Source organism: Triticum urartu, chromosome 1 (assembly GCF_003073215.2).
Source record: "Triticum urartu cultivar G1812 chromosome 1, Tu2.1, whole genome shotgun sequence".
Taxonomy (NCBI): Eukaryota; Viridiplantae; Streptophyta; class Magnoliopsida; order Poales; family Poaceae; genus Triticum; species Triticum urartu.
The window spans coordinates 20,391,377-20,400,812 of NC_053022.1; positions in this window are offsets into that span (position 1 = coordinate 20,391,377).

Sequence of the window (9,436 nt, forward strand, 5' to 3'; positions counted from 1 at the left end):
TGGGAGAGCTGCACGATCCTACTTTCCATTTTCCTTGTTAAATATTTATTCTTAATATTGCATTCTTTTTCAGAAAATGAAATACGACCTCACAAATACAGAGTATAAATTAGTTGATGATAAATTGAGAAGATATATACAGTACATAAGGATACAAAACCTGAACTTAATAATCCCAGCTCTACTAGCTGGCTCGGGTATTCTGTCCTTTCGCAAAAAGAACTTGCAAATAAATAAATGAAATAGTTGTCTACAGATAATTTGCTTGAATGAATCAAGCCCAAAAAGACTAACGTCGATCTTAGCAGAATCTACAGGCAGCTATCAAATATATGATGCGGAGTCAGAGACAAGATGCTAGTTGGTTGTAAGAATAGGAATTAAGTACAGAGCATTCATACAATCAGCAGGTCCACCGATGAGCATATAAAATGGAATGTCTTGAGCGTACACAACATTAGTACTGGATAGGTTTGCAATTATGGTGCGCAATGTCCCAACAGTTATATCTGTAAATATGTAACCCAGCCAAACAAGATAAGAAAATCATACGCTTAAACTGAACTGAGTTATCTTGTATCTCTAATTATTATATAGATACTACAAAGTACACAAAGGACATTAGATATTTCTGAAATCAGGGGAAACTATAACAACAAATAGTAGCATGGCCATCAGAACACAACATAGTTTCTGCATCTGAAATACGCATTACACTGAATCATTGGGAGAAAATTAGAGCATCCACACATGTAGCTAGCTTGACACCAAAACTATTACTGCACACGGCAAATAGATGTTCTATGCTTGCAAGAACCGGGACCTGTTCAGATATATATAGATGAAGACGTTGAGTCAGTCAAAGCACATCATAACAAAAAAGAAGATGGCAGGAGGAGAGGAAGATCGGGTTTGAGGTGCTCGCCTGGGCAAGGGAGGGCCTGCAGTGGTCCAAATGCTGCAGAGGAGGTTGCCATAGGATGCACGGCCGTGTCGGAGCCGTGACAGAGGAGGTCGGGATTGCAGCCATGCAGCCCAACGCGCGTGAGCGAACCCAGCTAGGGGTTGCCATCCAGGAGGCGGGGAGAGCACGAGGGCGCGCGGTCTGGAACACAGCGGAGTCATCAGAGACGCGCCGGCGATGAAGGCAACACCATAGCCGAAACCCTAGCCACGGACTCAGGGTCGCGGGCGAGGTGGATCTATCCGACCTGGAGGGCTAGGGTCGGAGACCAACTTGTGTGTGTGCTGTGAGATGGTGAACATCGTCAGAATCGATGGCTGTTGACCGTGCCGTGAGGGGTCATACGGGAGAGAGAGAGAGATTGTTTGTGACAGGGATGGATGGATGGGGGATGCGGTAGATCTGGTAGCTGCCGAAGACGCTAGGTGAGAGGTGAGGAGGGGGAGGGGGAGGGATGGCGGCATGCGGTGGGAGGAGGGTGCGAGGAGGTGGTGGGTGGCGGTGATGAGGAATCGGGAGGGGGCTGCGGAGAAGGGAGAGAGGATGAGGGTTAGGGTTAGCGCTTTATATGGGTAAAGGTTAGGCGGGCTTTGGCGGGCTTGCGGGGCTGTACCATGACATCCATGACGGTTTTTGAAAATGTCACCAGAAATCCATCATAGATTAACAGGTTTCTTGTAGTGATTCTGATGGACTTTTTATTAGGGAACGTAGCAGAATTTTAAAATTTTCTACGCATCACCAGGATCAATCTATGGAGTCATCTAGCAATGAGGGAGAGAGGAGTGCATCTACATACCCTTGTAGATCACGAGCGGAAGCGTTCAAGAGAACGGGGTTGATGGAGTCATACTCGACGTGATCCAAATCACCGAAGATCCTAGTGCCGAACGGACGGCACCTCCGCGTTCAACACATGTACGGAGCGAGGACGTCTCCCGCGCCTTGATCCAGCAAGGAGGAGGGATAGGTTGAGGAAGAGGGCTCCAATAGCAGCACGACGGTGTGGTGGTGATGAAGCTGCAGTACCACTACAAGAAATATGTCAACTTATGACCACCACTATTGGTCACTGAATGGTCACAAATTTCCATTTATGACCTTTTTGTGACCAAAAACATAAGGTCAAAAGCTGGGCGTCGTAAACTGACTATAGCGACCTTTAACAAAAGGTCGTTGATCCTATGACCTTCTGTTTTGGTCGCTAGCTCTCTCCCCAGGCCATGTCGGATCCGACGTGGCAATCTGACGTGGCAAAATTGCGACCAATTGAAAAGGTCAAAAATTAGAATCGGCTCGGTCCATTTCGGTGCTTTAGATGGGCCGAGCCCATTAATTCAGCCTTTTTAATATATATATATATATATATATATATATATATTGTTAATTTTCGCTAAGTACATGGGCCTGGCCCAACAATTTGGCCTTTTTTGTTTTCTGAGCTTCTTCCATTTTTCTGGGCCTCGGCCTTTCTGCGGTCCATTTAATTTTTTAAAATTTTTTAAGATGTTTTTCCTTTCATTTTTTTGTCCAATATTGTTTGGGCTAAGGCCTCTTCTAGCCCATCAATATTTTCAGCCCACTAATTCAAAGGACTGGACAACAGAGAAACAATTCAGTTTTTTTCAATTTTGCTATCAAAGCAACATTTGTTTCACTGTACAATCATACATCATTTCTTGCAGTTACATCATTTGAAGCAGCAACTAAAAGATTGTCATCTATAACAAACGACAGCTAGTCAAAAGAAAGATCATTATCACAGCTCCAGCGACTACTTATACACTACAAGTTCCACTTATGTGCAAACCTACAAGAAGGCCATGCTTCCGATTAGATTTGGTTGCATCACTTCCAGTTTGCTAACGACATGTCTCCAGCAGCACATCTCATAACCTATAAAGAGAACATAAACCAACATAAGAATTTGAAACTTCTTCTAATTTGAAACTTTCGGTAAACGGTAAACTTGAGGTAAATTAGAAGTGAGGATATTGATTACAAGCAAGATGAAACGTAAACTAAGTCCTATTGTATTGATGGATCCCAACTTGTTTAAACTAGAGCAGATTGTTCAACTTGTACAATCTAGCAGTCTAAAAAGAGAGAAAAATGTTCATTCTCGGTTCCACATTAATTAGAACAGAAATGAATGACACTAATATAAGCAAGAACTTACAACAAAGTATAGCTTAAATATAATGTTAGGCACTGATAAAGTTATGTGATTTTTACGTGACTTAATAGACACAAAATATGACTAATGAATCAGCACTGATAAAATGGAAGCAAGATTTTCTTTTTCATGGCAACTGAAACCAAGCACAAGTTGCTCAATGGCACAAGGCAGTAAAACAGCTAGCTTCAATCGCGGGGCACTGATCAGTGCTAGAAATTGCACCATGATTCGGGAGACGGACCTGGAGAGGAAAGCTCCCTGGCCTCGGACACCGCTTCCTCCACTCGTCTCAGGACACCATTCCCACAGGCAAAGCAAGCACCTTAAGCCCTCTCGCCACGGATCCTCGAAGAGACCCACCAGGTAGGCCTCTGCAGCCTCCTGAAGGGCCAGCACCGCATGGCTCTGGAAGCGGAGGTCAGTCTGCACAGACAGAACAGGGTGGTGCTTTTAGTTTACTTGATTCATCATACTATAAGAGTTGAGATAACAGGAGCATAACAATGTAGTGCTGTACTGTGAAGTTTGAGGAGCATAACAATGTAGTACTGTACTGTGAAGTTTGAGGAGCATAAAATATATGAGACAGTTTACTTGATCCAAAGTTTAAGGAGTATCTTATCTACTAGTAGTACTGTACTGTGAGACTTTCCTAAAGCAGAGTCTGTTACCAAACAGAGTGAGAACCATCAGAAGAACATAGATGGTATTTGAACAAGCAACTCCAGTATAAATTTGAACAAGCAATGGTATTTGTCAATGCTGGAGATACAGTCAAACTGTAATCACAAAGAATGATTGAGTCCATGGCCAGTCTGCTTCTGGTAATGTACTGCGCTGCACATTTCATTTAAGTTTACTTCAGCATGCAATATTTAAGAAGTTCCGCTTTACTGAAAAAATCTTATAAATGAACATATTTTTAGTCATCGAGCATATGTCACAGTACTAGTCATGATCTTTCAGTAAGCATCGATTGTGGAAACAGTAGCACTGGCTACTACGGCTACAGCAACACCAAGCAATTCAACGAAGCAACGACCACCATACAGAGCTAAGCACTGGCTACTACGGCTAGTAAGTGAGTCGGTCAAATAGCCCTACGTACTTCTTGTTGATATGCAGCAGTACTTCATTGATCTAGGGATTCTGATTCCACATAGCTGCCTGAAATGCTTGTATTAGCTAAGAGAAACCTAGCTTCGTGGTAATAAATCAAGCACATATGACACTAACATACGTGTATTTGCTATTTCAATGGTACAACAGAAATCTGATCAAGAGCGACAGATCAGGCAGCATACGCGTGCGGAGAAGAAGATAATCACAGACAAGCTACTATTGAATTGGATCATAAAGAGCTATCAAACCAGAACAGACTAGCTGTAATAGATAAAACATGCATAGATTAACCGATGAAACCATGCGGCATCAGGAATTCGCCTGGAAGACGGTAGGCCTAACCCTTCAGTACAAATTACAAAATAAACATAATATCTACACGAAAATAGATAGGCTTATACATCAATCCAGAGACTCAACAAACGGCAGGAGCATATTTTCTTCATCAAAGAGATACTAGCGAGCAAATAGGTTCTGGCACATCTAAATCATCAATTATCTCACGGATCCCCATATAAATGGGGGCCATGCTTATCATCTGAGAAAAGAAACCTATCTTCCGGTTAAAACCAATCTACAATCCTAAGTCTATTAGAAAGATCACGTCTAGATAGAATTTTTTTACATGGCACACAAGTTACTTGGGGGAATCTATGAGCAGGAACTGACGGACTAGTACATAAAACATGCATAGATTTCGACCATCCATCCTGTGCACGAGCACATCCACCCATTAATTACAAATTAGTACCCGCGAAATCCTTACAAACTCGCCAAATCTTCACCGATCTAACCACAGATCGGAGCCAAATTCCACAATACTAGACGCCCAACTATCACAGAGCATCACAGAAACGCGGATCTAGACGATACAGGGAGGAGAGGGGAAGGAATTGCCGTACCTTGAGGCAGTGGGGGAGGAGGATTCGACGAGCCCCGGGTCAATCGGAGACAAGATGGTGCGGAGCCTGGTGACGGCATGGCTCTTGGTGGGGCGGCGGATGATGCACTGGTCGAGGGCGGCGGTGACGGACCGCGCCTCCGGGGCTCCGGCGAGGACGTCGTCGATGGCCTTGTGCACGCGGAGGTAGTGGAAGAGGGCACGGCCGTGGACGCCCAGCGGGCGGTCGGAGGGCAGGAAGCGGGAGAGGTAGTCGATGGCCTTGTCCCAGGAGCCCACGTCCACCAGCTCGGCCAGGTGCTTCAGGCACAGGAACACGTCCGTCTGGGTTACCAACCTGCGCGCGCGCGTGCGTTGCCCGGATCAAGAGATGCATTCGTAGAGGCAGGTTTGAATGGGGGAGGGGGAGACACGACTGCGTGCTTACACATCCACGGTGCGGTTGAAGTTGTGGTGCCTGAGGAAGGAGATGAGCTGCCACTGCCGGAAGTGCCGAGGCCAGGATGTACTCATCCCTATCGACGAGGATGGAGCGCTTGGGCGTGGCGGATCCGGCCCCATTCCCGTCAGCGAAGTCGAATCTCCCGGCGGCGGCCTCGGCGAAGCAGGGAACCGGGGCGAGGGAGGAGGAGGGAGGTGGTGGCGGCGATCTGGAAGGGGAGGGGAGCAGGGAGCCGGGGCGAGGAGGGAGGGAGGAGGATTGGATCTGGCATCGGGAGAGGGGTTCCGGTTGAGGATGGATCGATGGATGTGGGATCTTGCCGAAGGGGAAGGAGGGAGGAGTAAAGCACGGCGATCTTGCCGAAGGGAAAGGAGGGAGGGGAAGTATGGATCTGCGAGGGGAGGGGAGGGTGGCGGCGAGGGGAGGGATCTGCGAGCGCTAGGGTTAGCTGAGAGAGCGGAGGGGTGGATGGACGGACGGATGGATGTATGGATGGATGGACAGATGTTTGCCATGTCACTGATCCATGCCACAGCTGGTTCCACCAATCAGAATTAAGCATTTTTTGTTTTTTCTCTTATAGTTTGTACCCTCTTATTCAGGCAAACATTTAACCTCTTATAGTTAGTTCAAATAAACCAATATTTTATACATGTGTGTATTTCGGCATGACAAACAATGTTGATTTGGGAGGTTTTTATTTTCTTTGCTCAAAAGAACCATTTTTCATTTTCTGAGTGACCAAAATGTGTTTTTTTGTGAAGGACCTACCATGTGTTTCTTGCAAAATTGTACCAAATCATTTTTCAAAAATACTAGTCCATATTTAATGCACATTTGACCAAATGGTTGGGTGTAAAAAGTTTTGATCCACCTCTCATGAAAAAGACAAATTCCCGCCGATTCAGTTGGAAGCGAGTCAAATTTGAACTGTAGCTACCTCATAGTTTGCTCTTTCTTTTTTCCAAAAATCATTTCTAGGTACATAAGTATCTATTTAATCAGAGAAACACCAAAAAAAATTCCAAGATTCAACCACTAGCTAGGAACGGTCATTCTCGCCGTTTTGACCGCATTTTGAAACGGGCATAAAAAATTCAAAAAAAATCAAAAAATAGGGAAACCTTCGCATTGTGTCATTATATGTGGCCAAGTTCCGAGAAAAAATAATAAACTTGTAATACGGCAATTATTTTAAAAAAGTGTTCTCAGAAACGAGCTATCACCTGTGGAGATCAATGGCTTTCAAGACAAATAATCAATCTTATGGCCACATTCTTGGCATAGTTTGTTCAAATGATCTCATATTGTGCACAAGGGTGCATATTGGAATTCCAAACAATGTTGCCTAAGAGAGCTTTCATTTTCTTTGCACGGAAAATACATTTTCCATTTTCCGAGTGCCCGAAAGGAGGATTTTTTGTGAAGGAACTACCAAATAATTGTTGCAAAATTGGACCAAATCATTTTTATAAAATACTAGGCCATATTTAATACACAATTCACAAATTGGTTGGGTGTAAATTTTTTTGATCCACCTCTCGTGAAAAAGACAAATTTCCGCCGATTCGGTTGGAAGCGGGGCAAATTTGAACTGTAGCTGCCTCATAGTTTGCTATTTATTTTTTCCAAAAATCATTTCTAGTTACATAAGGACCTATTTAATCATAAATACATGGTTTGTTGGCGATACGTCGAGGTTTGGGCGGTGGCCGAGGGCCCCAACTCTAGAGCGCGTAAACTCGCATGCCCGTCGCGTGGTCACCGCGTGACCGTAATGTTGTCATGTGTTCTGGGTGGCCTAGGCATGTCTAGTGGGTTAGGCACTCCCCAGGTTGGTGCTAGGAAGAAAATTACAACATAAGATTCTCACGAGGAGACCGATCGATGCTCAAACATGAATTAGCAGCCAAGTGTTTGATTAGCGGTACAGGAAATGCACATGGCCAATGGGCATGAGTTTTGGCTGAGGATGATCATCTACTAAGGAGAATTTCTTCACAAATTTTTAGCTCAAAAGGAGGATCCTAGGTGGTACTTGCTTTGCAAAGTACCACGCTAGACAAAAATATGAATGTTGAAGCTGGGCTCAAAATAATGAATGGAGTGAGCTGAAATTTTGTGGAGGATGGTTATTTGGGCATAGGAAAGCATTGTAGAAAATTGATACCATTTGGACATGCCAAAGAAGTACTTCCTTCACAATGCTCTTCTATGGACAGAAACTTGGGAAAACTAGTGAGAGAGATTGGATGAATGAAATGATATCAAAATTGGTGTAGGTAAGTTACTTAGGTATGGTCATGCGCTGGTAAATTTTCAGATCATTTGGGTAAGCCTAGCTAGTACTTACTTCACAAAGCTTCTCTCGAGGTAGAAACTTTGGAAATTTCCCGAGAAAGATTTACTAGGAAAATTGATCTGAATATTATCATGTGGCAATGATTTGGGTATGTAAGAGTGCCCGAAAAGTTTGAGGGTAATAGGAGGGGTCTATATAACACTTGCTTTGCAACGTGCCAATTTGGCCATAAAATATAAATTGAACCTGGGCTCACATAGATGATTTGACTGAGCTGCAATTTGGAGGAGGTTGATAATTTGGGCATATGAAGGAACTGTATAAATTTCATGTCATTTAGAGATATAAAAAAGGTACTTCCTTCACAATGCTTCTAGGTGGACAAAAACTTTGGAAATTTGCCGAGGAGGATTGCTAGGCAAATGGAGCTGAATTTTGTCATACGGTAATAATTTGGATAGGAAAGAGTGCCCAAAAATTCCGAGGGCAATCAAGAATATATAAATAGCACTTCCTTCATAAAGTGTTGTTGTGAACAGAATAGGAAAATGAATATTGTTGAATTAGTTTTGAACTAGGCAAGGAAGGATTTTTACATATTTGATGAAGATATGCCCGAAAGAATTTATGAGATTTTTTTGGGAATTTTGGGAATGATAGAAATATAGGTTGCTTCACAACCTAGGGCAAAAACTGCCACATGGACATGACACATAGGCAAAACCGATGAGATGGCGCCTAGTCATCACAACCCACCACAATCTACAAGGCTATGACCATCTATATTGGTCATTAACAACTAGAAATAAGGCAGCAAACTAGCACTGTTTGCTTTGTGACCATTTCGTGTAAGGAAATTACGACCTTTTTGACCAAAATGGTCGCAATGGTTTAGGGTTTGGAGCCCCCTGAACAGCTTTTGACCAATTCGTCTAAAATGGTCATAAATTTATGACCAATTCTTCGAGGGTCACTGACAGAAGGTCATAAGTTGACATATTTCTTGTAGTGTACTCCGGCAGGGCTTCGCCAAGCTCTTATGGAGGAGGAGAGATGTTGGGGAGGGGAGGGGCTGCGCCTTGGATATTGTATGCAGCCCTCCCCTCACCCCTCTATTTATAGGGGAAAGGGGAAGGGGGCCGGCCCCATCTAGATGATATCTAGAGGGGGGGCGGCTGCCAAGGGGAGGGGGGCTTGCCCCCCAAGCATGGGGGTGCCACCCCTTAGGGTTTCCCCCAACCCTAGGCGCATGGGCCCTGGGGGGTGTGGCGCCCCAGCCCACTTGGGCTGGTTCCCTTCTCCACACAGCCCATAAGGCCCTTCGGAAGAGGTGGACCCTCCCGGTGGACCCCCGGAACCCCTCCGGTGGCCCCGGTACAATACCGATATGCCCCCAAAACTTTTCGGCGACCATATGACAACTTCCCATATATAAATATTTACCTCCAGACCATTCCGGAACTCCTCGTGACGTCCGGGATCTCATCCGGGACTCCGAACAACATTCGGTAATCACATACAAGTCT